The sequence below is a fragment of the Lissotriton vulgaris genome, chromosome 4_1 (assembly GCF_964263255.1).
Source record: "Lissotriton vulgaris chromosome 4_1, aLisVul1.2, whole genome shotgun sequence".
Classification (NCBI taxonomy): domain Eukaryota; kingdom Metazoa; phylum Chordata; class Amphibia; order Caudata; family Salamandridae; genus Lissotriton; species Lissotriton vulgaris.
The window spans coordinates 1,246,477,719-1,246,499,303 of NC_141691.1; positions in this window are offsets into that span (position 1 = coordinate 1,246,477,719).

The window sequence follows — 21,585 nt, forward strand, 5'->3', positions numbered from 1 at the left end:
TCACCAGAAATCCTCCTTTAACGAAGGCACCAAAAACAAATTTAGTAAAATCAAACTCCAGAAATAACGTAGATTTGCCACCAGAATCATATAACTATGTTATTATTCTGACCGGAGTTCCCGTCGTGCCAGTAGGAAGCATAGAATCCAATACCAGCCTTAAAAATAAAGTTATCCACTGGCTGTGAAACAATAGACCTCTTCCATTACATTTAAATGGAGACATAATATCTGTAAGACAGTGCAGTTGGGTGGGTGTGCGACCTAAAGACATTGAGGGGGATGTGGTGATAGTAAATTTCAGGGACCACAGAGTAGTCACGTACATCAGTGATTGGTTTCCAGGAAGAAAGTAGGGTAGTGTATCATCTCGCAATCTGAGTTATTTTTATCCTGAAGCTCTGATGATGCCTTCTACCTACCCATCAACACTGGGTCGCTCTGATTCCCTGCAATTGTCCTATCATAAACAGCACCTTACTGTCTCAAGACAGTATATAAACAATCTTCCGCCTTTTCTTTCACTTCAACGTCCAAATAGGTTTTTTCTTCCTTTTGGTAATGGTCATCATCCCACAAATCCAAATGAGTTCTGGAATATTCCATTACATAACTTATTTGACCCCCTTTCAGGCTTAGACGTAAACGAATGACTCATTTCATCTATCTCTCAAATAGGAAGCACGTGTGAGTGCCCGTACAATTGTAAAACACCAGAGGAACTCTTTTTTGCTTCTTCCATTCCATTGAGAAGATTGTCTGAGCCTTTATTAGATAGGGGGGGGATTATTGTGTACCTAAATTAGACCTAAATGTGAGTATAAAGATTGGTATTGAGCCCCTGAATCCCACGATATTGCAAGACGCGATGTATTGTCTGACTGATCATGAGGAGAGTAATGTCGGTAATGCTGATGGTAATTCGTCATACAATAGTATTGCTAACTTGAAAACTGTTGGTAACCTTAGCCCAGAAAAATGTTCTACCCTGTCTGGAAAACAATTCGAAGTTAATTCGAGGGGAAATTTTGGGACTGATGATATTTATGACATGGAACCATCTCATAAAGCAGGTTCTACTAAACACGGGGGGAAAAAGAGTTTGTGTTTAAGTATATCACTACTATACCTGTCTGTTCCCCTAATTTGGCTCTTAGAGGTGGAATAACCAAAGCCAACAAAAATGATCAGTTTAATTCTACTATTTATGAGGGAGATCAGGCACGTTGTAATAGTCACAGGGAAAATGTAAAACAACACAAAAATAAACAGCCCATGCTAGTTGATAACACACCCTTGGAGGGAAAAAAATCCTCGCATGGTTGCGGCCAGTTGCTTACAAATATTAAGGCAAATATAACCAGGGATAAAAAAACTAGGACCAAGAACAGTGGTAACTTAGGAAATGATAGTTTAGGTAATGGAAATGCAATCATTGAGGTTAAGTCGAACGATAACGTAAGAACAAGGATGCAGTGTAAAACAAATAAAGACAAAAATTCACCTAAGCCTAAAAGCACCAGCACACCAGGTCGTCAAGTAAGTGTAGTGTCCTGGAACGTGTGTGGGCTAGCGAATAAAGCACAAGAAACAGAGTGGGGAGAGTTTGTTAATAACATTGATATTCTCTGTGTACAGGAGACCTGGGTTTTAACTGAACTACACCTAGATGGGTTTAGGACCTTCCATGTTCCAGCGGTACGTTCTAGCCATGGCAGGCATAAGGGGGGGCTATGTGTTTATGTTTCTAATCTTCTGAACGCTAGCATTACCCCTGGAAGATTTAGCTCACATTATTTCCAAACGGTCACTATCTCATTAAATTCTTCTGATGTGTTGGTTGTAGTTAACTTTTACAATAACATTAAGAACTCTGACTTTATGGAAGTACTAACAAATTTGACACGAGAATTAAGGGCCATAAAAAGTGTGAAAGGGAAAGATTTAATGTAAGTCTGGGTAGGTAATTTTAACTTAAACTTATGCGCTAGTGAAACATGTGGGTTTCAGGAATATGGGGTGGGGGAAACTGTGGGTAGGAGCCACTTTCAGCACAATGAGAAAGGTGAAATACTAAATAGCGTTATGGCCAACTTCAACCTTGGTTTTGCTAATAGGTTATGCTCTCCCAAGATAGAATTTACCTATACCTTTTTAGCGAGGGGGTTTTATTCAGTCATTGATTTTATTATTATGCTGAATAGGTTCGCCGGCCGGGTGGTCAAGTATGAGACCCTTACCATCGGACTGAGCGTCCATTTACCTCTGAAAATGCTTATTAGTGCTCCAGGAAGTAAAAATACCCCCACTGTTGAGACTCTGGTGAGGAAATATAAATTTTATGGTCAAGTTGTGTTCCCTAGCGTGTACCCCACCGTCTCCATGTACGAGTTAAAGTGCATGTAACTTCCCTCCTGTACCAGCTATGAAGACGCAAATACATTTGCGTCCAACGTTAATATGTCCTCTTTCAGACCCACCCTGAATGGGTTGAATGGTCCGTTCCTAAGTATGCCATGCCAACGTCTTTTTGTGGTGTACTTCTCCGTTTTTCAGCTCTAGCTGAGTAGGCCCTGAATTTCTGCCACCGAGCCTCTTTTCTGGCTTCTGACTCCAAGGGCCTCTGCCCAGGCTGCCTCTGTACCCGTGAACTCTGACTTACTTTCAGCGCGGCCCCTCGCGCTCAGCTCAGCCTGCTGCCTGCCAAGATTGACTATAACCTTCGAGTTATCTGTTCCGCTCCCCGAAAATACATTCCTGCCTGCTAGCTTCAGTAAACATCCCCCTCAGCTGCAGAGCCGAAGGGCCGGCCTGTCTCTGTGCAAATAATTCAAGTAATTCATAGCCCTTCATAGCCCTTGTTGCCATGCTCCCATGGAAGGTCCGTGCCCCCACGCTCCTCATGCAGACACTTAGGCGCTTATACACGCATCCACAGTTAGTATAGAATAGCTTCTGCCCTAGAGACCTTTCCGTCCAGATAGCCCAGTTCCTAAACATCAGATATCAGATATGATAGAAGTACAAGTTGATCTGACATGCCAGACTTCTGTCTCTTTCCGTCGGTGCAAATGTCAAGTCCCCTGCACCCTCCAGTCGCACGTCATCACACGTCATGCAGCTGCGCGTGCATCCAAGTTTCCAATTTCTGCTGACATTGCAACATTTCTGTTAGTGCCACCCCTTTTGTGACACCTATCTGTGACGTTTCTAGTTCACGCCTAGTCCACGCCTTCTGATTACGTACTAGTAACACGTGTATACTGTTATCTTGTCTTCTCTCAGCTGTTACGCCTACTATAACTGTTTCCTATGACATGAATTAAGTATATAAGCTATGTAATGTAATAAAAGAGCGCTCTATCCCTTCTGACACCCCTGTGGTGGTCAGAACATGATATCCTGGTCTTGACCATTCCTTTTTAAGGAATAAAACCCCTAAGAACTCTAACACCACGGACTCTGTTTTCTTTTTTTCCGATTGAGTTATTATTGATTAAGTACTTACCTGCATAGAAATTAAGAGAGTAAATTAATTATTTACGTCATTTTGGCGCCCGAACAGGAACCCCTCCCCCACCTCACGCGCCGGTTGGTGCGTTGCAAGCTATGTCCCCTGCCATCAGTTAGATGGAAACTACGCGTACCGGCAGGATTTCCTGCATCTCCCTCTGACCCACGGAGGTGACGAAGACTGCGATCAGTGCCCAGACGAGGCGGTGTGGAGTGCGGAGGATCCCGACCAGAGCCTAGCCGAAAGAAGCAAGGTCCGAGGTGTCAAGAGGCCCACCAGGTTTCCGAAATTTTTCCGAAGTTTTCCAAAGTTTTCCGAAGTGTCGTGTCGAGTCCAGTCGAGTTTTCCGAGGCCTTCTGTTTCCGTGCTTCCCGGTGAGTACCATTGCTGGGACGTATCTAGACGGGTTTGGGTACACAAGTCCGGTCTGCACTGTTTTTAGGCAGTGTATCTGTACTGTTTAGCAGTATATCTAGTATTCTGAATTTCTGAATTTCTGCACTGTTACACCAGTGTATCTGTACTGTTTAGCAGTACATCCAGTATAGGGGGTAGTCATCTATGTCTCAAATGTCTTTTCATGTGATTAATGTCGTGGTATGAATGTGACCGTTTTAATGTGCATTATTGTGTTTCTTGTATAAATTAGCTGTACCCAGTATTAAGTAAACAAAGGATTGAGCATTCAGTACTAAGTAAGCAAAATGACGTTTTTTAACAAGTTAAAGCAGATAGGAACTAGGAAAGGGATACTGGAGGAAGAAATTCCTATTCCCCCTAGGGACACTCCAGGTAACTTTATGTACCATAAGCATGGCATAGATGCCATATTGTATCTAGATTTATGGGCTGACTATACCAAACATCTAGACGAAAGACACAGATGGCCCGTTAACGGAACATGGGATGCCGAGTGCATCATGAAGGTACAGGAAGCATTATGGAAAAAGAAAGCCAGACAATCTCAGAAAGACGCCATAGAATTTTGGCGTAAGGAATCACATAAACGTGCTGAAAGAGCATTACGTAGAGAAGATAGACTTAAAGAATCAGAGAAAGCCCAAGAAAACGAACTAGTTACCGAGGGGATCCGAGTAAAGACTGAACAGATAGACCGCGCACGACATAATCTTGTAAACGGTATGTATCTTGCGGCCGAGGGTACACCTGAGGCCCTATCAGAAATACCGAAAAACTTACCGCCACCATTAGTTCCAACTAAAGTAATGCATAAGTCTACTAAAGATATATTCCTAAATTCTTATCTAGAGGATGTAGCACCGGCTTACACCAATCTGCCTGTTCGTGCCCTGCCTACAGACAGGGACGGGGGTGGTACCCCGCCCCCAGATCATGTTCCGCCAGTACCGCGACAGACCTCCCCCGTTCCGCCAGCCCCGCCACTTCCCGCACCCAAAATTGACCTACCGAAACAACGTTTACCTGATCCAACTAAACGACAAATTCAAGTTCAGATACAGACTCCACAGGGAGATAATGCACAAGCCTCCGCTTCAGGAGGCGCGACCGCGGGTCCTCGGACCCCGCCATTAACACACAGATTCAATCTCAGGGATATGCAGAGTCCTCTCACGTTCAGGTCACCCCGCCTTGACGCATTTAAAGAAAACATTTCAGTTTGCAGATTCGATCCAGTACCCGGAAAAGACGATCTAATGATATTGGCATCACGACGGTTAAGATCTGCTACTGATATCTTGCTATGCTATGTAGGAATGAAGGACCGTCTAGATAGAATATATGAGTTTGTTCAGACAGGGAAAGACCCTGACAGTATTAAGGAGGCCATGGAGAAACAGAAAGTTGACATTCAAGCACAGATACTACGTTTTTTCATAAATTGCCTAATAAGAGAACGAGACAGGCCTGGAACAGATCAGAGTGAATTAGATGCATTGAACAAGTGGGGTCAAAATATAGCTGAAGGAAAACATGACAAGGGGACTTGCATAGCCAGTATGTGTAGAAAAATAAGAAAAGCAGTGATAGCAGTACACCAAAAAGAGAAAGAAAAAGCTTCCTCCGAGGAGGAAGAAGAACAGGAAGAACCAGAAAAGACTACAGATATTATAGCGTATGTAGGTAAGGGAACTTACCTTAAGAAGGGTATCCGTCCGGAAAACAAGAGAATTTTTCTCTCTGCTTTAACAAATCCGAATTCTTCTGAACATCAGTTTCAGGAGACTGATAAAAGACTACGAGAAAGAATGGGGTACCATGTACTCAATTCTACGGATGAACAAGAACTAGCCCGGTCAGCCATATTATGGGCCGAAAATCCAGACATATATAATGATGATACCTTAGCACAGACGTTTCTGAACCTCTCCCCAGACGAGCAGAAATTAGCAGGTGTATACATGATTCAGCACCTTCTCATAAAATACAGAAACCAACATTCTGATCCAGGTCCCTTACACGAAACATTAGAAGCACTACTTATGGATAGATGGAGAGGTTTCAGTACCAAGTTAATACAAATAATTCTAGAACAACGACATAAATATAACACTTTCGTAAGCTCTGAATATGTTCCCGGCCCGCCTCCAGAAAGGAAAATGTACCACATGCAATGCGGGAGTGGCATTGAAAGCCAGAACCCTTTACGAGAAGTACACCCAGTTATGGGTGCGGATCACCTTTTGAAACGCGTGTATGTTCACACTCCTCTGACTAAATTAGAGCTGTTAGAAATGAAGAAACTAGTCCCGTGTCATGATAAAGACCCTGCAGGTTTTCACAGAGAGCTTAAAGACATGTTACTAATGGGGGATTACACGTATGAAGATATCATGAAAATGTTGAAGGTACTGTTGCCCACGGGCATCTACGAGAAATTAAAAGAAAAAGACTGGGAGGTGGAAGACACAAAGATTGCATGGGCAGAAATAGAAGACGAAGAAAATAAACGTGTCCCAGGGGTAGGCCTTGGGGACAAAACTAAAGCATTACCAGGTTTAATAGTACAGGTTCTGCCCAGATTATTGACAACTAGAAAGGAAGATTGGGACGCGATCTCGTCCTGTAAACAGAAACATGATGAAGATACTAGTGACTTCTATTCAAGATTCGAGAAATGTTTCATTATTAATAGTGGCCTCAAACCAAGTAGCGAGTCATATCCGCATCTTTTTGTATCAAAACTAGTCGAGAACTCCCTACCATTAGTTAAAAACCGAGTGTACAAAGTTGAAAGTACTTGGCAGGCAAATACGCCATCCCAGATGTTACAGATGCTCCAATATCATCAGAACAGAATTAGAGAAGAACAAGATCAGGAACAAAAACGCATGAAAGACACGAAGATGAAAATGTTAGTAGCTCAGACGTTCCCAGCCGACGGTCAGAGAAAGGGTGGGACCCAGAAAAGTCACACTACAGCTCCCGTTAAAGGGACATGCAATTACTGTAAGCAGCCAGGTCATTACGTACATGAATGCCCAGTCCTGAAACATAATATAGCAACAGGTAAAACTAAAGAAAGACCGCATCCGCCTAGACAAGACCATAACCAGCATCAGTCTTCACAGAATACACAGAATACACAGCCTATGCATGCTTCTTCACCTCCAGCACAGACAGTAGCGGTACCACAGCCACAGCCCATTGCCGCGTCTCAGCAAGTTTCACAGCAGATGTACCAGTATGCCCAGTCCGCATATCCAGATTACCCCCGATATACATGAAACAGCCTAGAGAGGGAAGGTGGCTTGCCTCTTATTGAAATTCCTGTAGATCAAGAAGGTCCTTATGTACACAGTCGCGTATTGGGAAAAGACAGAAAGTTTTTAATTGACACAGGGGCAAATCGCACCACAATCAGCCATGATGAAGTCCCAGGGGCACCCCTCTCAGGCTCACAGAATGTTTCCCTTGGTTTTTCAGGACAGCCCATTGTAAATGAAGTATCAGAACCAGTCCCCCTGGCTGTGGGTCCATTATCACGCGTTACAGACTTGTTACTTACAAAATCATGTCCAGAAAATCTGTTAGGAATTAAAACATTGAAGGCTCTAGGAGCTATAATCTGCTGTTCCCCGGAGGGAGTTAGACTCTTTCTACGGGATTTCAAGGGTCATTATGTTTTGCGAGAATTCGACGTCAGATTGAAAAATGTACCAGATCACTTGTGGGCAAAAGGCCCAACTGATGTAGGTTGTATGCATATCACACCATACCGTGTTACACTCAAGACAGGAGTCGTACTACCACGAATCAGACAATACAAGTTACCACCCGATGCTGTAGTGGCTTTACTGGAAATCATTGAAGAGCTTATAGCACAAGGAGTGGTCGTAGAGACCGACTCCAATATCTGTAATTCACCCATTATTCCGATTCTTAAACGTACTGATCCCAATGCACCGCCAGTATATCGGCTGGTGATTGATCTTCGAGAACTGAATAAATGCATTATTCCACAGTACCCTGTGGTTCCCGACATCTCATCCCTATTGACTGCTATTGATTCAGAAGCAACGTTCTTTACTGTAATTGACCTCAAGAACGCCTTCTTCAGCGTGCCTATTGATCCAGAGAGCCAATATCTCTTCGGATTCAGTTTAAATGGACGCAGTTTCAAATTTTCACGCGCACCTCAAGGATTCACAGAAAGCCCCAGCATCTACAGTCAAGCACTGAAAAGACAACTAGATTGTATTCAAATGCCAGTTAACACCGCTTTACTGCAATACGTCGATGATCTACTGATCACCGCACGAAGTGAGCCCGAATGTGAACAAGCATCGCTGACAGTTTTACATTTTCTGGCCGACAAGGGACACAAGGTGTCTCCTTCGAAGCTACAATTCTGTGTTCAGCAAGTTGTGTACTTGGGTCACTTGCTGTCCAAAGTGGGGAGACAGCTCACTCCCGATCGCATTCAGTTAATTGCAAATATGCCGCAACCCCAGACACAAAAGGAAGTGCGGGCCTTCATAGGCCTCACCTCGTACTGCAGACAATGGATTCCTCAATATGCATTTCTGGCCAAACCACTCATCCAGTTAACGACGCAGGAGGCAGCGACCTCGACTGCCCTCCCTTGGACTCAGGAACACACACAAGCTTTTGAAGAATTAAAGAAAGCCTTATGCCAAGCACCAGTTTTAGCGACACCATGTTACAGCAAACCGTTTACACTTTTTGTTACAGAACGTGATGGTACAGCGTTGTCTGTCCTCACTCAAGATCAAGCAGGCTCACATAAGCCTTGCGCTTATTTCTCAAGTACATTGGATTCAGTAGCCCAGGCACTCCCTGCGTGCTTGAAGTCAGTAGCAGCAACAGCGTTAGCCATCAGACAGAGCGATTCAATTGTTTTAGGCCATCAATTAACAGTACAAGTTCCACACTCTGTAGAGGTTCTGTTAAACAGAACCCAGACTCAGCACTTGACTATAGCACGACTGACAGGTTACGAGTTAACGTTATTCCAGCCACACATAGAAATCAGGCGCTGCAGCATTCTGAACCCCGCAACACTGTTACCTACAATTATGACAGATCCAGCCCCGCATGATTGTATAGAAATCATTAATGCAGTAACAAAGCCACGACGAGACTTAACAGATGTCCCACTGACAAATCCAGCCCTGACACTTTATGTGGACGGTTCATGCATGAGAACAAGTACAGGAGAATTAGTGGCTGCATATGCAGTGACCACTGAAACTGAAGTTAAAGAAACACATCGTATTGACACACTGTCTGCTCAAGCAGCAGAGCTCATCGCTCTGACCCGAGCTTGTATACTAGCCAAGAACAGAAATGTTAACATATACACTGATTCCCGTTATGCGTTCGGAGTCGTACACGACTTCGGCATGTTATGGCAAGAACGAGGTTTCCTGACCTCTCATGGTGCCAAGATACAACACGGTCCCCTCATTCAAGCACTGTTAGAAGCAATACATTTGCCCTCGGGCATATCAGTTATGAAGTGTAAAGCACATACTAAAGTCACAGATTCTGTTTCCCAGGGTAACGACCTGGCAGACCAGACAGCAAAACATACAGCACTGACTCACACCCAGACAACTGATGTGACAAAAACAATAGTACCGACAAAGTGTATGGCAGTCAAGGATCCCGCTCTAGATGTAATTGATATTCAGGCACATGCTACCCCAGAAGAAATAAAGAGATGGATTGAACTAGGAGGGATCCAGACAGATCAAGGTTGGATGACGAAGGGAAAATCTACATGGTTTCTCCCTGACTCTATGGTTCAAGTCATGATTAATACAGCACATAGCCCAGCACATCTAGGAGAGAAAGCGATGTTAGACAGTTTACAAAATCTTTGGAACAATAAACACTTACGAGCAGCAGCAAAACAGAAAGTGCGTACTTGCATGATCTGTTGTCAGTTCAACCCAGGTAAAAGCGTCCCTGTAGAGCAAGGTGGATTTCATCCTCCCGATCACCCTTTTGAAGTCCTCCAAATGGATTATATCCAGATGAACCGTTGTCGAGGATTCAAGTATGTCCTTGTAGTTGTTTGTGCTCTGTCCCGCTGGACCGAAGCATACCCAGTCTCAGACTATACTGCTCCGACCACTGCCAAGCAGTTGGTTCGTGAATTCTTCCCACGATACGGTTTGCCTCGTGTCGTGTATTCAGATAACGGACAACCTTTCTCGTCCGAGCTAATGAAACAAGTTTCGTTACTGTTAGGATACCAGTGGAAGTTTCATTGTGTCCGACACCCCGAAGCCGCAGGCCTTGTAGAAAGGCATAACCAGACACTAAAGATCCGCCTTGCAAAGATATGTCAGGAGAAAGGGGTCGACTGGATAGTCGCCCTGCCCGTGGCACTGTTCTACATGAGGATGGTCGCCCATTCGAGATCAGGGCTATCCCCGTACGAAGTGGTTTTTGGCAGACCACCGAATATGTGGGGGACGCCCATTCCTAAAAAGATCACTGATGTTGATTGTAATATGTTGACAGATTACCTTGCCTCCTTGATGTCTGCACTCCAATCATGTCGTTCACAGGTTGCCGCAGCCTTCCCTGACAACACTGATGTAAAGCCGCACGATGTCCGTCCTGGGGACCTAGTATTGGTGCGAAATTTTGATAGGAAGAGTCCGCTGGAGCCCCGCTGGAAATCTCCGAAGACCGTCCTTCTCACCACGAGGACCGCCGTGAAGATCGAAGGGAGAAAGGGGTGGGTCCATACGAGTCATGTGAAAAAATTCCATGAACTGAAACCAGACCGAGACTCGTCCACCCCCACCAAAGACTGTGTTGAGCCGAAAGACTTTACAGTTACCGAACGAGAAAAAACTCCCCAAGAGGAGTACCGGTTGAAACTCCGATCTAGCAAGTCAGACAGTTTAATTGTTTAAGTCCTCCCCTAGGTGAATCGGTTAAATAGTTTCTGACATGTATCCCCTAGATCGAGATAGAGAGAGAGAGAGACGATTTAAGAAAAGTGCATATTGTAAATCACTTCGTAGTCACTGTATAGTGAGACACTATTAATCATGTTTATTCTAAGTATCTTAGTTATTGTTGCTAGCATTTTGCTACCTATCTACTACCCTATTTTCAGGCGTGAACAATCTGTTTACAATGTCTCTGCTGAACACACCTTTAGTGAGTTACCTCCACACGAACTCTCTTACAGACTTGCGCTGCGCAACAACACATTCATTAGTATGCTACACCACTCCCATCAGACTAACAATGCTACAGACTGCTGGATATGTGGCCGACTCCCTCCCTACCAGAATTACAAGGGAGCTCTGCCCCTCTTTCCGTACCCGTTCACTCACAATGGCTCCTGTGGTGCGTGGTTTAAAATAATTAATTCCTTAGATCCTGATATTGCTGTTTTCGATGGGGGCTGGGTTTGGGGAAACTTGAACTTAGTCCTGCTCGACGTCTGTTACCCTGATAAGGAGGGACTCCCCACTCGAATAGGAACTGATCTAGAAAATGAAGTATATGGATTAGGCAACTACACAATTAGCCTTATGATCCTTACTGTTGAATCCGAGGCTGCACCAGTCCTGCCCCATATGCTAGTATTACCAGTCACTGGTGAATTATGTGTCCAAAAGAAAGGTTCAGTACACTTAGGTCATAGTAAATGCACTACTGTGGTCGAATTCAGTGATCATGGTAAATCGTCCTTCAAAGCTATCAGTCACTCTTATTTTGTTTGTGGTCATACCGCATACATACGTCTGCCTCCAGATTGGGATGGTACCTGTTACATTGCATTCCTTCTGCCACCTGTTTTCCTAGCTCCCCCTGATTACCATAGAAATACAAATCTAGTAAAGAATAGACCCAGAAGAGATATCCCACCTGTCGACTACACAGAAACGGCATGGGAACAGTACACTGATTTTAATAAAGGATTCTTTTTCTTTTTAGGACCCGTCCAAAACAGTAAATTAATACGTAGATTAACTAGAACACTTGAAGCTGTAGTACATGAAACTGCCTCCGCCTTAGGTAACCTAACAGAGGAGCAATCTGCTATGCGGGTTGTTGTCCTTCAAAATCGTCTTGTTATTGACGTCATCTTGGCAGATAGAGGTGGAGCCTGTAAGATCATCGGGTCAAGTTGCTGCGTTTTCATCCCACAAAACGCGCCATCTGTCTATCAAGCTATTACCCGTCTGCATAAAATTGCAAATCAGATACATCAGAATCCAGGCACCTGGACTTGGTCCGGTTGGTTCTGGACAACGTTAACTGCTTGGGGATGGAAGATCCTATCCTTCCTAGGTTTTGGCCTTGTCATAGTATTCAGCTGCTGCCTGTGCCTACAGTGTGGGCCGGCGATATGTGGACTGTGTGCCACATCGTGCATTGAACATTCCAGTTTTCTCTCAAATAGACAACAGAAGAGAGACGAACAGATTATGTTACAAGAACAAACTGATCAATTTATGATGATTGATATATCATGAAGGGTCCGTAGGGAACAAGGAGGGAATGAGGAAATATAAATTTTATGGTCAAGTTGTGTTCCCTAGCGTGTACCCCACCGTCTCCATGTACGAGTTAAAGTGCATGTAACTTCCCTCCTGTACCAGCTATGAAGACGCAAATACATTTGCGTCCAACGTTAATATGTCCTCTTTCAGACCCACCATGAATGGGTTGAATGGTCCGTTCCTAAGTATGCCATGCCAACGTCTTTTTGTGGTGTACTTCTCCGTTTTTCAGCTCTAGCTGAGTAGGCCCTGAATTTCTGCCACCGAGCCTCTTTTCTGGCTTCTGACTCCAAGGGCCTCTGCCCAGGCTGCCTCTGTACCCGTGAACTCTGACTTACTTTCAGCGCGGCCCCTCGCGCTCAGCTCAGCCTACTGCCTGCCAAGATTGACTATAACCTTCGAGTTATCTGTTCCGCTCCCCGAAAATACATTCCTGCCTGCTAGCTTCAGTAAACATCCCCCTCAGCTGCAGAGCCGAAGGGCCGGCCTGTCTCTGTGCAAATAATTCAAGTAATTCATAGCCCTTCATAGCCCTTGTTGCCATGCTCCCATGGAAGGTCCGTGCCCCCACGCTCCTCATGCAGACACTTAGGCGCTTATACACGCATCCACAGTTAGTATAGAATAGCTTCTGCCCTAGAGACCTTTCCGTCCAGATAGCCCAGTTCCTAAACATCAGATATCAGATATGATAGAAGTACAAGTTGATCTGACATGCCAGACTTCTGTCTCTTTCCGTCGGTGCAAATGTCAAGTCCCCTGCACCCTCCAGTCGCACGTCATCACACGTCATGCAGCTGCGCGCGCATCCAAGTTTCCAATTTCTGCTGACATTGCAACATTTCTGTTAGTGCCACCCCTTTTGTGACACCTATCTGTGACGTTTCTAGTTCACGCCTAGTCCACGCCTTCTGATTACGTACTAGTAACACGTGTATACTGTTATCTTGTCTTCTCTCAGCTGTTACGCCTACTATAACTGTTTCCTATGACATGAATTAAGTATATAAGCTATGTAATGTAATAAAAGAGCGCTCTATCCCTTCTGACACCCCTGTGGTGGTCAGAACATGATATCCTGGTCTTGACCATTCCTTTTTAAGGAAAAAAACCCCTAAGAACTCTAACACCACGGACTCTGTTTTCTTTTTTTCCGATTGAGTTATTATTGATTAAGTACTTACCTGCATAGAAATTAAGAGAGTAAATTAATTATTTACGTCACTGGCATGGTCGCAAGACCTTGTAGTTGCACGGCAAAATGGCCTCGCTCTGAAATGGAGCTCGGTAGACCCAATTAAAACTTTTAAGGAAATAGTGGAAAATGCCTTACCTTCTATCATGGTATGTTTAGAGGAGAAGTCCGCAAATGACAAAATCTTGGAGGCTTTTAGTAATATTACTACTATTACTCAGAGTGTGCTAACCAGGAACCGTCCCAAAAAAAGTAATAAAGCTAAGGGCTGGTTTGATTCTCAATGCACAAAGACGCATACAGCCCTTAAGTTAACCGAGGGATCATGATGCAATAAGGGTACATAGGAAGGCATATAATCTAGCTAGGCGCCAACGAAAGAAAACAATTAAAGATAAAGCATGGCAGGATCTATTGAAGGCCGCTGAGAGTAAAGATGCGAAATTATTTTGGCAGGTAGTCAACACACCTTTCCCCAACAATAAAGAGATGGCTAGGATGGAAATAGCCATTGATGAAAAAACCTGGATAGAATTTTTCTCAAACGTCTATTGTAGCACCCTAGAGGAATCGCAAACATTGAGTAACTTTCTCCCTATCCCAATTGAGTTTACCCTTGAAGAAGTACAAACAGCCATAAGCTCAACTCAGAATAATAAAGCCCTGGGACCAGATGGGATCCCTAGTGATCTTTATAAGATGAATACTGATCTATGGGCCCCACTTTGCTTGCGGGTCTTGGGTGCTTGTTGTGCCAAAGGTTTTATCAAAACATGAGCAGAATCAGTGATAATTCCCATTTATAAAAAGGGTGACAGGGAAATCCCATCAAACTATAGACCTACATCTCTCCTGGACTCATTAATGAAAATAGCAGGGAGAGTGGTCATGACAAAAATACAGATGTGGGCCGACGAACACGATATTCGAACCCCTGTACAATATGGGTTCCCGTCAGGGATGGGCATGGTCGAGCAGGTCTTAAATTTTGTATTGCTACAAGGGACGTACACTAGGGCCAAAGATGGTTCCCTGTATGCAATATTTGTTAACCTCTCCTCTGCTTTTGATTGCGTAGTACACAAAAAACTTTGGGAAATATTAGAGGAGATGAATGTTGACCCAGCCATAGTTCTTTTTCTGAGACAAATATACTCAAGTGCAACTGCCAAAGTAAGGTATGGTCTGGGGGGGGAGGGCACAGTGTCTTTCCGCATACAGAAGGGGGTGAGACAAGGCTGCGTGCTGGCCCCACTCCTTTTCTCATTATATACGAACAGCTTAGAGAAGGAATTGGTGGCCAGTAACATCGATTCACCAAGGTATGGTAACAGGCAGATAGTTTCCCTCCTGTATGCGGACGACGCAGTGTTAATGGCTAGGACGAAGGTAGGTGCACAAAAGGCCTTAACTAAGTATGTAGAATTCATGGAGGCTAGAGGCCTTAGAGTTAACGCCGAGAAGTCTTTTGTGATGTGCTGTGGCAAAGGTGGTGCCAGGTGTAAACAACTTAAAGTGGCAGGCCTCCAAGTAGAACACACTAAAACATTCCCATACTTGGGGGTTGTAATCGAAGGGTCTAGCGCTTGGGGTCCAGAAGTGAAAATAGGATTCTAGTTTTCAAGCGCTCGATTGCGGCCGTAATAAACTTCTCAAGAAAACTGGGTAAAAAACAACCTGAAATTATGCTCAGTATCTATATGGCAAAATGCAGAAGCATCGCTCTGTATGGTGCAGGGATTTGGGGGTACCAGGACGTAACATCACTCCAAATTGCTGAAAATAATTTTTTTAGATACCTTTTGGCCCTTCCAAATGGCACATCGGTCTATAATTGCCACGCTGAATTAGGTATGGACCATCTAACTGACTTGATTAGAATCCAACCAATCTTGCTGTGGCGCAGAGTTTGGGCGATACAAGAACTTGGCCTAAACCAGGGAATAATCAGAGACGTTATGGCCCTTGATAACGTAAAGCGCATTAAATGGCTTGAGTACGTCAGGAGGGTCCTAACCGACATGCAAAGGTCAGAATGGTACAGTAACCCCAAATTAATAGGGGAAATCCCAAAGAAAGTCTTGAAACAACTATGCATGGAGCACTTTAACATAATAAGACTTGGAGGGGAGGTCATTAAGAAAACTGTGCCCGAACATGAACTGCTGTTGACCACCCACAGAATACAACCATATTTAAACCTTGTGACTTTGGGGTTCGAACGCTTCATCCTGACCAGATTTAGGTTTAACCTATTCCACCGCCTAATGACGTTCCCAGCTAAAAATGATTGGCACAGATCTCTGGCCGTATGCCCATGTGACAATATGTCATCCCAAACCACTTTCCATCTGGTTATGTTTTGTAAACTGTACAAAAAAGAACGCTGTAGATGGATTAAACAATACTTGAGATGTGGTGCTTGGCGGAAATGTAGGCCAGCGTATTTAAACTTGCAGCAATTGGGGACCACTGCATGCATAATGACCATGACAATGTTTTTAAAAAGTGTTTTAAGATCTCGGAACTTATTATGAAATGTTAACTATTCGATAGATTCACTGTAATGATTTAATACTTTTTTAATCTAAATGTCATTTATCAGTGTTTGATTGTATAGATGTATTTTAGTATGAACTTGCTTTTATGATTTATTTTTAATACTGTGAAAATCGAATAAAACTTATTGAAATTGAAAATGAAATTGTGTAGGAATGAAGGAAAGAGAGGCTACCGTGCAAGTACATTCTTTGAGGGCTAGCTGTTCAGAACAGAAGACCAGTTGTCACCAATGGAATAGCAGTAATATTGACAACATTTCGAAGATCATAATACCTTGTGGGTAACCCAACTGAAGTAGGGATTCTGACATATTGACCAATGAATGCCTAGAAAGCCTATATGATTGAGAGCAGGTATCAGAACAAAAGACAAAGTCTTGGTATGAGATCCAATAGAAATTACTAACGTAATGTCATTTTCATAGTTAAATCGGTAGTCAATGGAGAACTATCTGCTAATTACTTTGGAGTTGTCTTCTTTTGAATGTTTATGAGTTGTTCTTGAGCCCATATCCAATCAACATATATTCCAGAAGCACCACTATCTAAAGCCCAGAAATAAGGATGTTTACTATTTTTTCTGTATACAAAAGGATGATTAACACAAATAATTTGAATCAGCTTCTAAACTATTTGAAAAGTCAAATGAGGTTGGAAAAAAACAGTTATACTCTCCCTCACAGAAGATGGGTTCACGTGCTTTTCAATGGTCTTGCAAATTTAACTGGACACTCTCTGACCAGATGACTTGGATCAGAACAATAAAGACACAGAAGTCCCTTCCAAACCTGATCCTTCTCAACATCAAATAATTGTACTTGATTTGTAGCAATTTGCATTGGTTGTTCTTGCAAAGTTGTTGGAGCCTTTGATATTGGTTCTTTTCTTCTGAAGACGATAGTATGGAAGCCTGCAGTGGCCCCTGGGGTTCTATTCTAATGGTTTTTTCCCTTCTTTTTTGTATGTGATTTTCAATTTATAAAGACATCTCAATGAGTTCTTGAAGTGTAGTAGGTCAGCTATATTCAATTTACTCATGTTTAAAACCTTCCTTCAACTCTCTTGAGAAGAGTGTCATCTGGGTTCTCTGAACCCAAGTGGTTTCAGCACCTAGCTCATGAAACCAAGTCAAATGAGTGAGAAATCCATACTTCCTTGAGTGGTATCACAGATTGCTTCTTCAGTTGAGAATTCTTCATCTGGCCCTTCAAACAACCTTTAAAAAAGTGTTAAAAAGCAGCTTAGCAATTTGGGCTAGGATCATCTGCAGACACTAATGGCCTGATTCTCAAGAGTAAACTTACATTTATTAACAGAACCTCCTGGAGATGAGCTAAAGCAGAAGAAGCACCACTAGAGCACAGAAGAAGAAGCAGTAAACACCCTAAATACATTGATCTCAGATTAATAGGACCACAAAGTACTCAGAAACTGTGTGTTATAGAATATTCAAGGAGAGGCAAGAAATGGAGACAATGGTGTAGGGATTGTATAACCATCAACATTTTATGTGTACTGTTCTGCAATCCAGAAGAGAGCACTTCCTTTCCCATTTTATAGCAAAAAAAGGAAAACAGCGGGATGGGCTTTATTCAATTGGCCAAAAACGTATCTTTACCTATGGAGAATACTGGTACAAGGTTGCAGTAAAAACAGGAATAGGATGCTGAGCTCACCCCACTATGTCCCTGACTGCTCTTGTCATCATCCAGCCAGGGCACTCTCTCTAATTCAAGCCCTGAGGGGGGAAACAAAAATGGCTGCTGCATCTCTGGAGGGCCATGTGATCCAAATGTGACCCAGGTCCTCAGAAGGAGAGCAGGTAGAGAGTTAGCTTCTAGATGATCTTTGACAGAAGTGGCTGAAGATTTCCTCTTAGACATGGTCATCTATATATCCAAAACTTGAGCCAAGGGGGTTGTACCAGGCCAGCCATATTGGGGCTCTGACAGGTGCAGGCAGGCCCGCTTTTAGCCATGTCTTCACTCTGGGCTGTGTGGCCCCACCTTCTTCTTGTAGAGTAGTACTCAAGCTGGATTCTGGGCAAGCGAGACCAGGCAGGTCCCAAACAACAAGAGAATCCCTTTAACTGTCCAATATATAGTGAAGCTCTTTGGGCCAGTAGAGGAAGGGGTGCTGGTGTGGAAGGGCCTCCATCCCATGATGTTTAAATGGGTTTAGAGGGGATTGCTTGTGCATCTAAGGGCATTTCTGTTTTTAGAACATTTTTGGAATGCTGTTATCTGCTTTTGAAGGAGAAATAGAAAATAGGTATATCTTTTCGTCTTTTCGTCCTAATATAGCTCTGCTTGTAATTGTTATAGAAGAGTTTGAATGTGCTAAAATAAAAAGAGATTTGCATTCATCAATGTTCATTGCACATTTCGAAGTGCGGCAGATACAAACATGGCACTTCTCACATGGAGTGCTCTATCATGCCATTTAATATCTATCTATGCAAATGACATACTATTGTACGTATGGGATCTGATGGCCGACAACACCCCTCTCCCCAGTATATCCACCACTTTTGAATGTCTGTCGGGCCTGGCTATCAACCCCGAGAAATCAACGACCTACTTGTTTTGGGAAACGCCACACCCAACCCATCTCCAGTATGGCACTTACACTTTACCAGTGTCTCCCACCACCTTTGCATATTTAGGCATTCAAGTCTACAGAACACAGGCGGATCAATTTGAAGGCAACTTAACACGAGCGATAATGGTCCTTCGTGCTAGTCTGGTCTTCTGGTCCTCTCTGCCACTGTCGGTAATAGGGAGAATTGCCATCTCGAAAATGGTGATGTTGTCTCATCTTTTATACTACTACTGGAATCTGCCTGTGGTTATTCCATGGTCCATTTTTAACACATTGAATGATATGTTGGTTAATCTTATATGTGGTGCTTGCCACAGACGAATACGATCAGAAGCTTCAACTAGAGAAACCAAATGGGGGCCTGGGAGTCCCTGATTTTTGAAGCTACTACTATGCGAGTCAACTCCAGTGGTTGTCATACTGGACTGCGGGGAGGAATTTAAAGGAGATTGGATTCACGACACAGAGGTTGGACTGAGGCGAGCTACATCCCTTGTTATTGCAGAAAGCTAAGATTCCTCCCGACTGCCCTCCCCTGCTGAAGACTGCCCTACACTGCTGGAGGAAGGCTCTATCGTACAGATCCTCAGCGACCCCTTACACCACGAACATCCCCATCCTGGGTATTCCCACGACACAGGGTAGACTCGCAAAGGCCAGGATACAGGATTGGGTAAATAATGGGATAGAGGATGTCGGTGCATTCTTTGGGGATGACACCATACTCGATCATGACTCCTTTGTGCAGGCCATGGGGGCACCACCTTGCTTATACTTATTACACGTTACAGTGGCACATTATATTAGGAATACATAGGCCCGCAGAGGAATGAACCCCCACGGCATAGCCTGGTACATCTCTTGTACTACATGGGACCAGGGGGACACCTAGTGCAGTGGTTATATACAGGCGTCCGGGCACATGCACCAATCACACTCACTTCTTTTAGAACACATTGGTCGGAGGACTCTGGCGTTGAAATTACGGACAAGGCATGGAAAGGCATGCTAGAACACCCAAAAAAAGTATTGCTTAATGCGAAACAGAAATTTATCCAGTCAATGGTCCGTCATATATCATATCTTACTCCTAAGAGGATATATTGCATGTTTCCGGACTCCTCCCATTGCTGCCCCCATTGTAGAGGAGATGAGGCCGACTTTATCCACATGCTATGGTCTTGCCCTTGCCTCCGTTATTACTGAGGTAGAGTCTGCCACTCGCTGAATGTAGTTACACAATTCCTGGTCCCAGACGAAGCTCTAAATTGTCTCATAGGCCTTCGCAGATGCTCAGGGGTACAAAAGGTACGGTTAAAGTTTTTAGATCTAGCACTCATTTTGGTGGTGAGAGCCCTCACCATGAGATGGAAATCCCCCAGATGTCCAGCGGTATCCACTAGGCAAGCCGACATGCTTCCGTGGGGGAGGGCAGCGGGTGCAGCACTTTGTAGAGAGGAAGACAGGGGGCTGTGGAAACAACCCATCTCAATGGATTGGGAGGCTATGCTAATTGAACTGGAATCGCTTGATTTGTTATCCCCATGTGTTACCCCGACCCCATAACACACAAGGTTGCCATATGACTCCTCATCCGTAGGTCCTGAGACCCAGATGCACACATTCTAACCCTGGAAAACTACAGTCCTTGGAGTGATAAGCCTATATTGACCTCTATTGCTTGCTGTGAAAGCTGAAGTAGGATTGACCAGGAGTTGGGAAGGGTGGGTTAGGGAGGGGGGAACGTGATTTAATGGATTCCCTTTTGTTATTGGTTAATGTGCATGGCTTTATATTGACAATGTTTATATTGAAAGTCCACTGTGTTACTACCTACAATGTCACTGGAGATTATGGTCCTGGATTTCTCTGTCGCACAGAGTGCACTACGCTGAATCGGTACACGACACATATACTGTAACTATTGTACAGGAAAACAAAAAAAGACTGTCGCTGTGGAATATTTTTCACTTTATACGATGTAACAACGTCATCAATAAAGTCTGTTAAAAAAACAATTATGACATTTCAGGATAGCAGATTAACAAAACAGGTTTTTGGTAATAATTTAGGACTAAATGAATGTCAATCAATTCAATATATTTGTATTTTCTTTATAAATAGTTGAAATGATGCCTGCCTCCAAAAATATAAATACAGGAAATGCCTCTCTGTATATATATGATTTAATCTGCAATGAGGCAAAAGATACTGCCCATGCACAAAAGTAGATTCCAAACATCTACTTTCCACTCTTGAGCACCAACATATAGAGATGCATTATATAAACACCTTTAATTACTATTTAATTAATTAATTCATGTATTTGTGCTTTGTGCTGCTTGTTACTATCAGTGCTTAGTTCCTTTTAGAATAACGATGCACAGCAATTGTTACTGTCAGTTTCTGTTTAGGCGACTCCACTGCCTCTTTATTCCTAGAAGCCTATTTAAAAATACCAACAGCTCAGCCAAAAGGAAGAAGTTGAAAAGAAGAGCAATTACGTTAAATAAAATGTTTTTAATGTGTCGAGAGTTGGAGGTAACAAATATCCATCGAACAATTGCGTACCATGAACAATTGCACATGTGGACTAAGGCTGCACGGACATAATTAGCAATTCAGAGAAATTCTCTACAATTATCAAAGGTTTCTAGGAGCACTCTTAGAAAAGTTTGTAAATTCCTAAAATCTGTATTGCTGCACCCATGCAAGATGGCACAAGTTGAATTG